Raw genomic sequence first — 12,989 nt, forward strand, 5'->3', positions numbered from 1 at the left:
ATGGAATCTCCATGAGCCCAACGGGAATCCCCCTTTGTCATTGGTTGGCCTGGCCCAGGTGATCCCAGGGACGCTTGCGACCCGCCTGGGCTCCGTGGGCCTTGATGCAGGCGGATCCCTGCCGGCGCAGGACCGCCAGATTCAATTTCGTTAAATGTGCCAGTCTCGCATTGACCCTGACAGTACACAGCGGTATTCCTCGAACCCTCCTGACTGAGCTGTCGCGCTGCTTGTCTGACATCAAGCATATGCTTAAACATTATTCTTGAATTACTGGCCAGATTGACGCCCCAATCTGCGGTTACCAACCCACCATCACTCCCTGTGAGGGCGGTCGGAATGAGGCGGAAGCAGACCGTTCGCAATCTCGACTCTTTATTTGACTTCCATTTATATAGCGCCTTCCGCTACCTCGAGACATTCTAAAAGCGCTTTTGAACTGTTTTATTGTAGAAAATGCTGCAGCCAATTTTCGCTCAGCAATGTGATAATTGCAAAATAATCCGTAAGTGATCTTGACCGATAAATATTGGCCAGGACACCGGGGATAACTCCCTCGTTCTTCAAAATAGTGCCATGGGAGCAGTTACATACACCTGAGAGCGGACGTCGCCTCAGTTTAACGGCACCTCCGAAGTGCAGCAATGCCTCAGTCCTGCACTGGATTGTCGGCCTAGATTTGAACCCACAACGTTTTGACTATCCTAACTCGCAGCAAGTCCTTTTCATTCATAACTCCTGTGATCTCTGACCTACATTGGGTCCCGGTCTGGCAACGCCTTGATTTTAAATTTTCACCCTTGTTTATTTAAAAAAAAAAAAAAAAAAAAAAAATCCCCCCCTACTGGTCTATTGTGCACCCAATTTTCATACTTGGGCAACTGAAGGCAGGGCCGCCAATTGCGGAAGCTCTGGAACACCCTCCCTAAACCCCTCCACCTTTCTGGTTATTTCTCAGTTGAAACGGCTCTGTAAAACTTACCTTTGACCAAGCTTTTGTCAGGTGTCCTAATATTTCTGTGGCTCGAAGTTAAATTGTTTGGTACCACTCCTGTGAAGCACCTTGGATGTTTTACTGTTATGGGCGCTATATAAATGCAAATTGTTTTGACTTTAATGGCATTTGGGTCTCCTTATTTAAGGAAGGATATACTTGCATTGGAGGCAGTTCAGAGAAGGTTCACTGATTTCCTGAGTTGAAGGGGTTGTCTTATGAGAAAGTTAAGCAGGTTGGGCCTATACTCATTGGAGTTTAGAAGAATGAGGTGAGATCTTATTGAAACATAAGATTCTGAGGGTGCTCGACAAGGTAGATGCAGAAAGGATGTTCCCTCGTGGGGAATCTAGAACTAGGGGGCATCGTTTCAGAATAAGGGGTCGCCCATTTAAAACAAATGAGGAGGAATTTCTTCTGAGGGTCGTGAATCTTTGGCATTCTCTACCCCAGAGCTGTGGAGGCAGAATCGGTGGATATATTCAAGGTGGAGATAGACAGATTTTTTGAATGGTAAGCGAGGCGAAGTTTATGGGAGTGGGCTGGGAAGTGGAGTTGAGGCCAAGTTCAGATCGGCCAAGATCAGATCAGCCATGATCTTATTGAACGGTGGAGCAGGCTCGAGGGGCCTAATGGCATATTCCTGCCATTTCTTGTGTCATTCTCGGGATAAGGGTGTCACAAGCGAGACTGGTAATTGCCCATCCCTAGTTGCCCTTGAGCAGGTGATGGGCCGCCTTGAACCGCTGCAGTCCCTGTGGTGAAGGTGCTCCCACAGAGCCGTTTCACCCAGTGACGATGGTATTCTTTACCGCGATGTGATACAACTGACTGGCTTGCTGGGTCATTTCAGAGAGCAGCCGTGTTGGTGAGATACTGGAGTCTCAGACCAGACCAGGTAAGGACGGCAGCTTTCTTTCCCTAAAGGACATTAGCGAACGGGTAGTTGCGACAATCCGACAGCTTCGTGGTCGTTTTTTCAGATCAGCTTTTATTATAAACTGGACTCAAACTCCAGCATAGTGCGATTTTAAGCCCAGAAATTCGGTCCCAACGCGTGAGTACTGACGGATGGACCCGATGGAAGTGCCGGTTTCTTGCATGCGCATGCGCGGGAAACCGGCATTTCTGAACCAAGGGGTCTGCGCGTGCGCGTTGAACTTCCGCTTTTTTTACGAGTTTGCCCGTGCGTGAAGGCCTGTACTTTTTGCACATTTAAAAACCAGACGTAAGGACTTCATTTTAAAAGGTAAGTGGTTAATTAATTAAAATTATAACATTTTTTCCACAAGTTTTACAGTAAGGTAAGTATATTTTGCCCCGATTTCTCTTTTTTTCAAAAATTTAAATTAGTTATTTAATGTTATTTATAGTTGATTTAAATGGTGTTTTTTTTTTTCAAATTTATTTTCAGGTTAAGTACTGTTTTGGGCGCCCGGAGATTCAGTTTGACCGTTATTTCTGTCAAACTCATGAATGGACTTTTCCCTCCTCCGATTGGTTGCCCAGTGCACACGTGATCCCAGCCTACGCATCGCATTAACTACGCCGCTGGTTCACGTAAGCGCGCCGGGAGCTGGAACGGGCCACAGACCGGAAATGCACGCAGGCCCAGGCCTCAACGGCCGGCGCGCTAGGTAAGTGCAGGTCGGGGGCTTGCACCTGCGGGAAGCCCCCGACCCGAATTTCTAGGCCAGTCTGGATTATTTGTGACATGAACACGACACTGCCGTACTCCACACTGGCTTTAAATGCAGTTTTTAAAAAATAAATACTTGGAAAGCAGAAATGATGATGGTTCAGGGAGCGTCTGTAAATGAGTGCCATGACCGAACGTTCAGTTCCTCTCCACTTCAAACCCTCACCACGGTATTCAGTCCCTCTACACTTCAAACCCTCACCACGGTATTCAGTCCCTCTACACTTCAAACCCTCACCACGGTATTCAGTCCCTCTACACTTCAAACCCTCACCACGGTATTCAGTCCCTCTACACTTCAAACCCTCACCACGGTATTCAGTCCCTCTACACTTCCATCTCTCACCAGGTTGATCAGCGGCCCAGCCAGTCTCCTTCCCACTTACTTCATCCAGATAAGTTGTCACTATGGGGGATATTGCTATACATACTTTACCTCTAATAGGAAACATTGAAACTCCAGTGAGCACCGTGTAATAAATCGTCACTGAGATAATAACCTACCCCCTTGTACGCCGTGTATTTGAGGTAAATACCAATTCAAGCACAATAAATCACATTCCAGCGGCTCCCTTCAGTAGATCGAAAGTGTGTCGTCATTAACTGCTTACAATAGAACAGTCCCCCCACCCCCAGGTGCTCTACCTTTTTTATATGGTCAATTAGGCCTTCGGTTAATGCTATTATGTCAATGTGTAATCTCCCTTCAACAGGCCTAAATAAGACATAAGTCGCGCCTTTCACGACCGCGGGACGTCCCAAAGCGTTTCACGACCACTGAAGCACTTTTTGAAGTCGAGTCACTGTTGTAATGTAGGAAATGTAATGTAGCCTGCACAATAACCTCTGTTTAATCACTAACGAGAAACCGTGGATCAGTTGTCCCCTTATCTCTTCCCAGTAAATTCATAAAACAAGCCTATTAATCCCACAACACCTTCCCGACAGTCACTTGACTGATTTGCTATATTTTCTCATGGATGGCTAATGAGCGAATGTTTCCACCTGTACCAGGCCTGACCCCTCTTTTGCTGGTAACCGATTAGTGTTTAATATGTGGACATATTTTCAAAGCTCACCATGGGCTTTCCACTTGCTACACCCATACTTGCATTTCCCAACTCGAGGCTCTGCAATAACCTGGTTGCGGCCTCGAAGCCTACTTTCTATCCGAGCTAATATTCCTGTTGCTTACAACAGCCTGCAAAGCTTCTGTCGGGGGCAATGTTTATTGAATTTCTGTGACCGAGAAACATAGGTAGGAGCAGGAGTCGGCCATTCGGCCCCTCGAGCCCGCTGTGCCATTTTAATTAACATGGCTGATCATCCAAACTTAGTACCCTGTCCCTGCTTTCTCCCCATATCCCTTGATCCCTTCAGCCTCAAGAAATATATCCAACTCTTGAAGAATATATTTAATGAATTGACCTTAACTGCCCTGTGTGGCAGAGAATTCCACTGGTTCACCATTCTCCGGCTGAAGAAATTCCTCGTCTCAGTCCTAAATGGCTTGCCCCTTATCCTTAGGCTGACCTCTGGTTCTGGACTCCCCTGACATTGGGCACATCCTTCCTGCATCTAGTCCTATTATAAAATTATAAGTTTCAATAAGATCCCCTCTCATTCATCTAAACTCTAGCGAATAATAAGCCTAATCGACCCAATCTCTCATGTCATTCCTGCCATCCCAGGTATCAGTCTGCTGAAACTTTGTTGCACTCTCTCCATGGCAAGAACATCCTTCCTCAGAAGGCGACAAAAACTGCACACAATACTCAAGGTGTGGTCTCACCAAGGGCCTGTAAAACTACAAGATATCCCTGCTCCTGTATTCGAATCCTCTCGCTATGAAGGCCAACATTCCATATGCCGCCTTAACCGCCTGCTGCACCTGCATACTTCAGCGACTGGTGCACAAGGGCACCCAGATCTCGTTGCACTTCCCATTTTCCCAATCTATTGTCGTTCAGATAATCTGTCTTCTGGGTTTTGCCACCGAAGTGGATAACCTCCCATTTATCCACATTATACTGCATTTGCCATGCATCTGTCCCATCACCCAACCTGTCCAAATCGTACTGGAGTTTCTCTGCATCGTCTTCACAGCACACACGCCCACCCAGCTTTGTGTCATCTGCAAACTTGGAGATATTACATCTAGTTCCCTCGTCTAGTATGTGTATGTATGGGCAGCAATACCTAATCCCCAATTTTAGTCATTCTGGTTGGTGTAAGTGAGAATGTTGACCACCAAATCTGACATGAAGTGCCCCATGCGTGTAGAGCATCTTATTAGCTGTAATCACAGGTGATCTCATTGCAGTTTGACGGGGTAGATGCGGGGAGGATGTTTCCCCTGGCTGGAGAGTCTAGAACCAGGGGTCACCGTCTCGGAATAAGGGGCCGGTCATTTAGGACTGATGAGAAATGTATTCACTGATTGTGGTGAATCTTTGGAATTCTCAAGCCAGAGGGCTGTGAAGGCTCAGTCGTTGAGTATATTCAAGACGGAGATCGATAGATTTTTGAATATTAAGGGGGAAAAAGGGATATGGGCATAGTGCAGGAAAGTGATGAGGTAGCAGATCAACCATGATCTTATAGAATGGCGGAGCATGCTCAAAGGGCCAAATGTCCTACACCTGCTCTTATTTCTTTTGTTCTTCTCCGTGTCGATGACATTTGTCCTTTTTTGAATTGCATCGAGCCATTTGAATAGTACCATAATGGGAATCCCCTTCCAAGATGAAACCACAGGCTGGCTCTACATAATAGAAGGGAACGTAGCTCAGTAGTTACTGGACTAGTAATCCCGAGGCCTCTACTTAATGATCCGGCGCCCTGTGTTCAAATCTCGAGCTGGGTAAATTACATAGGGTATACGGCACAAACACCATTTGGCCGAACCAGTCCATGCCGGCGTTTATGCTCCAGACGAGCTTCCTCCTGTCTTTCCTTATGTAACGCTAGCTTTAACCATATATTCCTTTCTCCCTCATGCTTGTCTGGCCTCCCCTTTAATGCATCTATACTATTCGCTTCAACCACTCCCTGTGGTAGCGAGTTCCACATTCTCACCACTCTCTGGGTAAAAAAATTTCCCCTGAATTCTCTATTGGATTTCTGGGTGACGATCTTATATTGATGGCCTCTAGTTATGCTCTTCCCCACAACTGGAAACAATCTCTCTGTATCTACCCAAACCTTTCATCATTTTCAAGGCCTCTATTGGGTCACCACTCCGCCTTTTTTTTTTCCCCCAAGAGAAAAGAAACCCAGCCTGTCCACCCTTTCCTGATGGGTATACCCTCTCATTTCTGGTAGCATCCTTCTAAATCTTCTCTGCACTCTCTCCAGTGCCTCTATCCTTTTTATAATATGGTGACCAGAATTGTAGGCAGTGCTCCAAGTGTAGCCTAACCAAGGTTCGATACAAGTTTAGCCTAACTTCCTTTAAAATCAATTAATTAAATACATCGGGAATAATAAGTAACGGTGACCATGAAACTGTCGGATTGTCATAAAACCCCATCTATTTAACTAATATCCGATGTGACTCTAGAACCACAGACTATTCCACAGTCAACCACATAGCTGTCATAAAACCCCATCTATTTAACTAATATCCTATGTGTGACACCAGAGCCACAGCAATGTGGTTTACTGTGGAATAGCCTGTCAAACCACTCAGTTGTACCGAACTGCTACAATTCATGCTGCGGTTCAAGAAGTGGGCTCGCCACCACCTTCTCAAGGGCCATTGGGGAAGAGCAATAACGGCTAGCCTTGCCAGCGGCACCCTTAGCCCGTAAATATATAAAAAAGGAATATTGTAAAACGTCACATCCGCATAACCAGGCCCAACATCTCCGGAAAGAAGGTGAAGTGTCTGGTTTGCTCCGGCTCCCTTCCTCTCATCGTGCAAAGGACCGTTCACACTTCACATTCGTTTCGTATAGAATCCTCTGCCAACTCTATCGATTCGATCTTGCATGAACAGATAACAATGGTATTAAGTGGCGAAGTAACTTTAACGTAGATAATTGAGGTGATGCACTTGAATAGAAAAAATAGAAACATCTCCGACACCTTAGATCATAAAACTGATTGGGGTAGAAGAGCCGAGGAATGTAGGGATACCGGTGAAAAATCATTAGTAAATAAATTCTACCGAAGCACTAGGATTGAGGTTTAGGGATATAGAATTCAATTTACTGAAGCTATGTTAAACTTGTAAAAAGCCCTGTACTTGGAGCACTGAAAGAGATTTGCATTTATATAGGGCCTTTCACGACCACGGGGCGTCCCAAGCGCTTTACAGACAACGAAACACATTTTTTTGAAGCGCAGTCACTTTTGTACTCTAGGAAACGCGGCAGCCGATTGCGCACAGCAAGCTCCCACCACCAGCAATGTGATCAGGAGCAGGTAATCTGTTTCAGTTCTGGTTGCACCGTTCTGGCCTCCATACTATAAAAAAGACCTAGAAGCAGTGGAGGGCGTGCCAGAAAGATTTACAAGAATGGCACCAGAACTGAGAGATTACAGCTATCGTAAAGCATTAACAGGTTGTGGTTTACTCTTCAGAAAAGAGGAGACCTGATCGAGGTCTTTAAATTATGAATGGCTAGGTCAGATGTGGAGGGAACGTTTCGACTTGTGGGAGAATCCAAAACAAGGGGCCATAAATAAAAGATAGTTACTAATGAATCAAATAGGAAAATAAGGAGAAATACATTTACTCAGTGATTAGAAAGTGGAATCGCCACCACAGGAAGAGGTTTGAGACAAATAGCTCAGATACTTTCAAAGGGAAACTGGACGAGTACATGAACGAAAAGGGAATAGGAAGATATGCTGAAAGGGTGAGATGAGGTTGATGCAATGGGAGGAGACTCGTGTGAAGCATAAACAGCAGCACAGACTAGTTGGGCAGAATGGTTTGTTTCTGTTCTATCCAATTCTATGTATTGCCATTGTCCCAGGGTTCAGTCCCAAAATAATGTAATTCCTATTGCAAGGCTCCATGGTATCATACAGCGATCCGAATCTTCGCACATTGCCCCGATCCATATCCCCATCGGATTTCCAGATGTTCATTTCTTTGGCAAATATAACATTTTGGATCCTATTGTGTTCTGCAACATCCAGCTCTTTTTGAACCTGAGTCAGCACAAATCCTCCATACATACGGCAAGTGATTGCCTGGGAGACCAGTTGCTCCCAATAATGTTTGTTGTTCTGAATGATTACTGTATTAACTTTATTGTTAACCTGTCCTAACCCTTCTGCCAGTTCAGTTACTGAACCCACGGACCCTGCTTGTTCTGATACACCACCGTCTGCCTATTAATTCTTTTAAGCCAACCCCGTAATTGTTAGAGGATTGTCTCATTATCTTCCCGCACTATCTCTCCGTTAATTCATCTAAATCTCTAACCTGACTAGCGATTAGTAAAATGGTGTCTCATTTCTATTATCACCGCAGGCTACAAATTCTACACATATTCGAGTACATAAATAGGAAGGCAAAGATACAGAAGAATATGTTTACCGGAGGAATAATCTGGAGTTACAATCCGCAGTATAAATCTTCATGTGCACGCGTCCCTACAAGTCATTTACAGGTCCTTCCAGAAGATGGGAACATTGAACTTTGCTCTCGAGTCTCCCAGCTCGCAGTTTTATTTTATCGCTGTCTGCTGCGTGTGTTATACATCACCGCGGAAGAGCTTGTTCAAGAAGTGCTTTCGCAGTCGCTAAAGCAGTACAGCGACGAAAAGGAATAGCTTCGACCCACGTAGTGAAATAATCAACAGTAACTGAAAGATATATATTTTCCCGTGCTGTCTGAGGCAGCTCGCCTGTGTAGTCAATTTTCAATCGTTTGCAATATCCCTTCGGGGGGTTGGCTAAGGTGGGAGTCTCGCTTCTTTCGAGAGGGAGGATTGTCATTTTTCACAGGGGAGCCGAATATCAAAGTGCGCCTTGACCTCGTCTTTTTTCACCGGCGGCCACCACCCGTCACCCGTGACCAGTGATCCCCGTAATAAAGAGCTGGAAATACCCGGGGCTCAGCTGGGGAGTCCTGGAATGGGTGAAAGAAACGTATTTGTCAATTTTCTATTCGCCTTCTGTCATCAGTTGCTAAATAGCCCCTCAAATTAAAGCTTGACAGGTAAAACAATCTAATACAGCATTGATGATTTCACCGGCAGCAACGCAACGTGCAAATAGCAGTAACGGTTTAAATACTTGTTGACTTTTCAAACTTTGCAAGTCGTTGAGGGAGGACTCCTCCACTGTAACAGCAGTTTCAATCTCGCCGAAAGCTGACATCATCATGCAACTGTGCCCTTGTAATCTTCAAAAACTCCCTTTTACTTGTTTATTAAAACTTTGTGCGAATCTGTTAAAACAGGCAGAAACCATTAGTCAATTATTAATATTAAACTTGGGGAAGGCAACATTTAAATATCGTTTAGATCATTTAAACAGGATCGGTTTTCCTGGCCTTTTGGCACTTCCTGAAGCGAGGACCGTAAGAATTAGAAGCAGGAGTCGGCCACTTGCTACTCGAGCCTGCTCCGCCATTCAATGAGATTATGGCTGATCTTCTGCATCATTTCCCCATATCCCTTGATTCCCTTAATATTTACAAATCTATCGATCTCTCTCTTGAATACTCAATGACCGAGCCTTCACAGCCCTCTGGGGTAGAGAATTCCAAGATTCACCACCCTCTCAGTGAAGAAATTTCTTCTCATCTCAGTTCTAAGTGGCCGACCCCTTATTCTGAGACTGTGACCACTGGTTCCAGACTCTCCAGCCAGGGGAAAGATCCTCCCTGCATCTACCCTGTCAAGCCCTGTCAGAAATCAATGAGATCACCTCTGTGATTACAGCTAATGAGAAGCACTACACGCACGGGCACTTCATGCCCAATTTGGTGGTCAACATTCTCGATTACACCGACCAGAATGACTATAATTTGGGAATTAGATATTGCTGCCTATAAGGGCCCACAATGTCACAGACATTCAAGTAAACATTGCCCCCGACAGAAGCCTTCATGCTGTTGTAAGCAACGGGAATGTTAGCTCGGATAGAAAGTAGGCTTCGAGACCGCAACCAGGTTATTTCGGAGCCTCGAGATGGGAAATGCAAGTATGGGTGTAGCAAGTGAAAAATCCACGGTAAGCTTTGAAAATATCTCCACATATTAAACATTAATCGGCTACCAGCTATAGAAGGTCAGGCCTGGAACAGGTGGAAACATGATCTCATTAGCCATCCATGAGAAAATATAGCAAATCAGTCAAGTGACTGTCGGGAGGTGATGTGGGGTGAATAGGCTTGTGTTATGAATTTACTGGGAAGAGATAAGAAGGGGATAACTGATCCACTGTTTCTCGTTAGAGATTAAGCAGAGGTTATTGTGCAGGCTACATTACTTTTCCTACATTACAACAGTGACTCGACTTCAAAAAGTGCTTCATTGGCTGAGAAATTCTTTGGGACGCCCCGCGGCCGTGAAAGGCGCGATTTAAGTGCAAGCCTTATTTAGGCCTGTTGAAGGGAGATTACACGTTGACATACTAGCATTAACCCAGCACCTAATTAACCATATACAAAGAGGAGTCATATAAAGTTGCCAGGAAAAGTAGCAAGCCTGAGGATTTCAGCAAAAAAAGGACCAAGAGATTGATTAAGAGAGGGAAAATAGATTAAGGGAGTAAACTTGCTAGGGATCAGTGCTTGGGCCCCAGCTATTCACAATGTATATCAATGATTGGGATGAGGGAGCGAAATGTAATATTACCAAGTTTGCTGAAGACATGAAACTAGGTGGGATTGTGAGTTGTGAAGAGGATGCAAAGAGGCTTCAAGGCGATTTAGACAAGTTGAGTAAGTGGGCAAATACATGGCAGATGCTGTATAACACGGATAAATGTGAAATTATCTACTTCGGTAGGAAAAACAGAAAGGCAGAATATTATTTAATGGTGATGGATTGGTAAACGTTGATGTACAGAGCGACCTGGGTGTCCTTGTACACCAGTCACTGAAAGCAAACATGCAGGTGCAGCAAGCAGTTAGGAAAGCAAATGGTATGTTGGCCTTCATTGCAAGAGTATTTGAGTAAAGGAGCAAGAATGACTTACTACAGTTATACAGGGCCTTGGTGAGGCGACACCCGGAGTACTGTGTGCAGTTTTGCTCTCCTTGTCATAGAGGGAGTGCAGCGAAGGTTCACCAGACTGAATCCTGGGATGGCAGGACTCTCGTATGAGGAGAGATTGGGTCGACTAGGCCTGTATTGACTAGAGTTTAGAAGAGTGAGAGGGGATCTCATGGAAACGTATAAAATTCTGACAGGGCTAGACAGACTGGATGCAGGGAGGATGTTTCCCCTGGCTGGGGGGTCTAGAACGAGGGGTCACAGTCTCAGGATGTGGGGTACGACATTTAGGACTGAGATGAGGAGAAATTTATTCAGTCAGAGGCTGGCGAACCTATGGAATTCTCTACCAATGAAGGCTCTGGAGGTCAAGTCACTGAATATATTTAAGAAGGATAGATTTCTAGACACAAAAGGCATCAAGCGGTATGGGGTGAGAGCTGGAATATGGTAATGAGATAGAGGATCAGCCATGATCGCATTGAATGGTGGAGCAGGCTCGAAGGGCCGAATGGCCTACTCCTGCTCCTATTTTCCTATGTTTCTAAAGCCTTCACCTCCTTCCTAAAGTGTGGTGCCCAGAATTGGACACAGTACTCCAGTTGAGGTCGAACCAGTGTTTTATAAAGTTTCATCATAACTTCCTTGCTTTTGTTCTCGATGTCTCTATTTATGAAGCCCAGTATCCCGTATGCTCTTTTAACTGCATTCTCAACCTACCCTGCCACCTTCAACGATTTGTGCACATATACCCCCAGGTCTCTCTGTTCAAGCACCCCCTTTAGGATTCTACCCTTTATTCTCTCTTGCCTCTCCTCATTCTATCTACCAAAATATATCACTTCGCAATTTTCCATTTTAAATTTCATCTGTCACGTGACGGCCCATTCCACCAGCCTGTCTCTGTCCACTTGAAGTCTATCACTATCCTCCTCACTGTTCACTATACTTCCAAGTTTTGTCTCATGAGTTCCAAGTAACGAGTTCCTGTGGGTGAAATCTCTAATTAGCTTTTCAGCCCTCCTTCTCTTTGTTTCCAGTCCCTCTCAGATAGACTAATCAGAGGGGAGCAGCCACAAGAGCTACTGATAGCTTGTTATGCACACATTGAAATGGTCTCCACCGAGGGGAACAGTAACTGGGAGGCACCATTAGGCCCCTACACCTCATTTTCTTGCTATTACAATGCCTGTGCATGCTGTAGGCACAGATAGTCCACCCCACTTCCCCAGGGAAAGCCTTGGGAATCCCACAGGTGGAGGAACAGCATCACGAGGGCCCATCGCCTTTCCCTCCATGGTCTCTAAATTGACACAATGCTTGTCCAACATCCAGTTTTGGATGAGCAGAAATTGTCCCGAATTAACTATTAGGAAGACCGAAGCCACTGTCTTCGGGCCCCATCAGAACTCTGTTCCCTAGCCACCAACTCCATCCCTCTCCCTAGCATCTGTATGAGGCTGAACCATACTGTTCGCAACTTTGGTTTCATATTTGACCCTTCAATGAGCTTCCAACCATATATCCGCAGCATGACAAAGACAGCCTACTTCCACCTCCGTAACTTTGCCCATCTCTGCCCTTGCCTCAGCTCATCTGCTGCTGAAACCCTTATCAATGCCATTGTTACCTCTAGACTTGACTATTCCAGCCCACTCCTGTCTGGCCTCCCACATTCCACACTACGTAAACTTGAGGTAATCCAAAACTCGGCTGCCCATGTCCTAACTCGCACCAAGTTCTGTTCGCCCATCACCCCTGTGCTCTCTGACCTACATTGGCTCCCAATTAAGCAGCAGCTTGATTTCAGAATTCTCATCCTTGTTTTCAAATCCCTCCATGGCCTCGCACCTCCCTAGCTCTGTAATCTCCTTCAGCCTCACAAACCCCCCGAGATATCTGCGCTCCTCTAATTCTACCCTCTTCAGCATCGCTGATTATCGTGGCTCAACCATTGGTGGCCTGCCTTCAGCTGCCTTGGCCCTAAGCTCTGGAATTCCCTCGCTAAACCCCTCCGCCTCCCTACCTCGCTTTCCTCCTTTAAGGCGCTCCTTAAAACCTACCTCTTTGACCAAGCTTTTGGTCATCTGCCCAAATTTCTTACGTGGCTCGGT

This window comes from Somniosus microcephalus, chromosome 4 (genome assembly GCF_052327205.1).
Source record: "Somniosus microcephalus isolate GS21.2 chromosome 4, FLI_Smic_1.0, whole genome shotgun sequence".
NCBI lineage: Eukaryota > Metazoa > Chordata > Chondrichthyes > Squaliformes > Somniosidae > Somniosus > Somniosus microcephalus.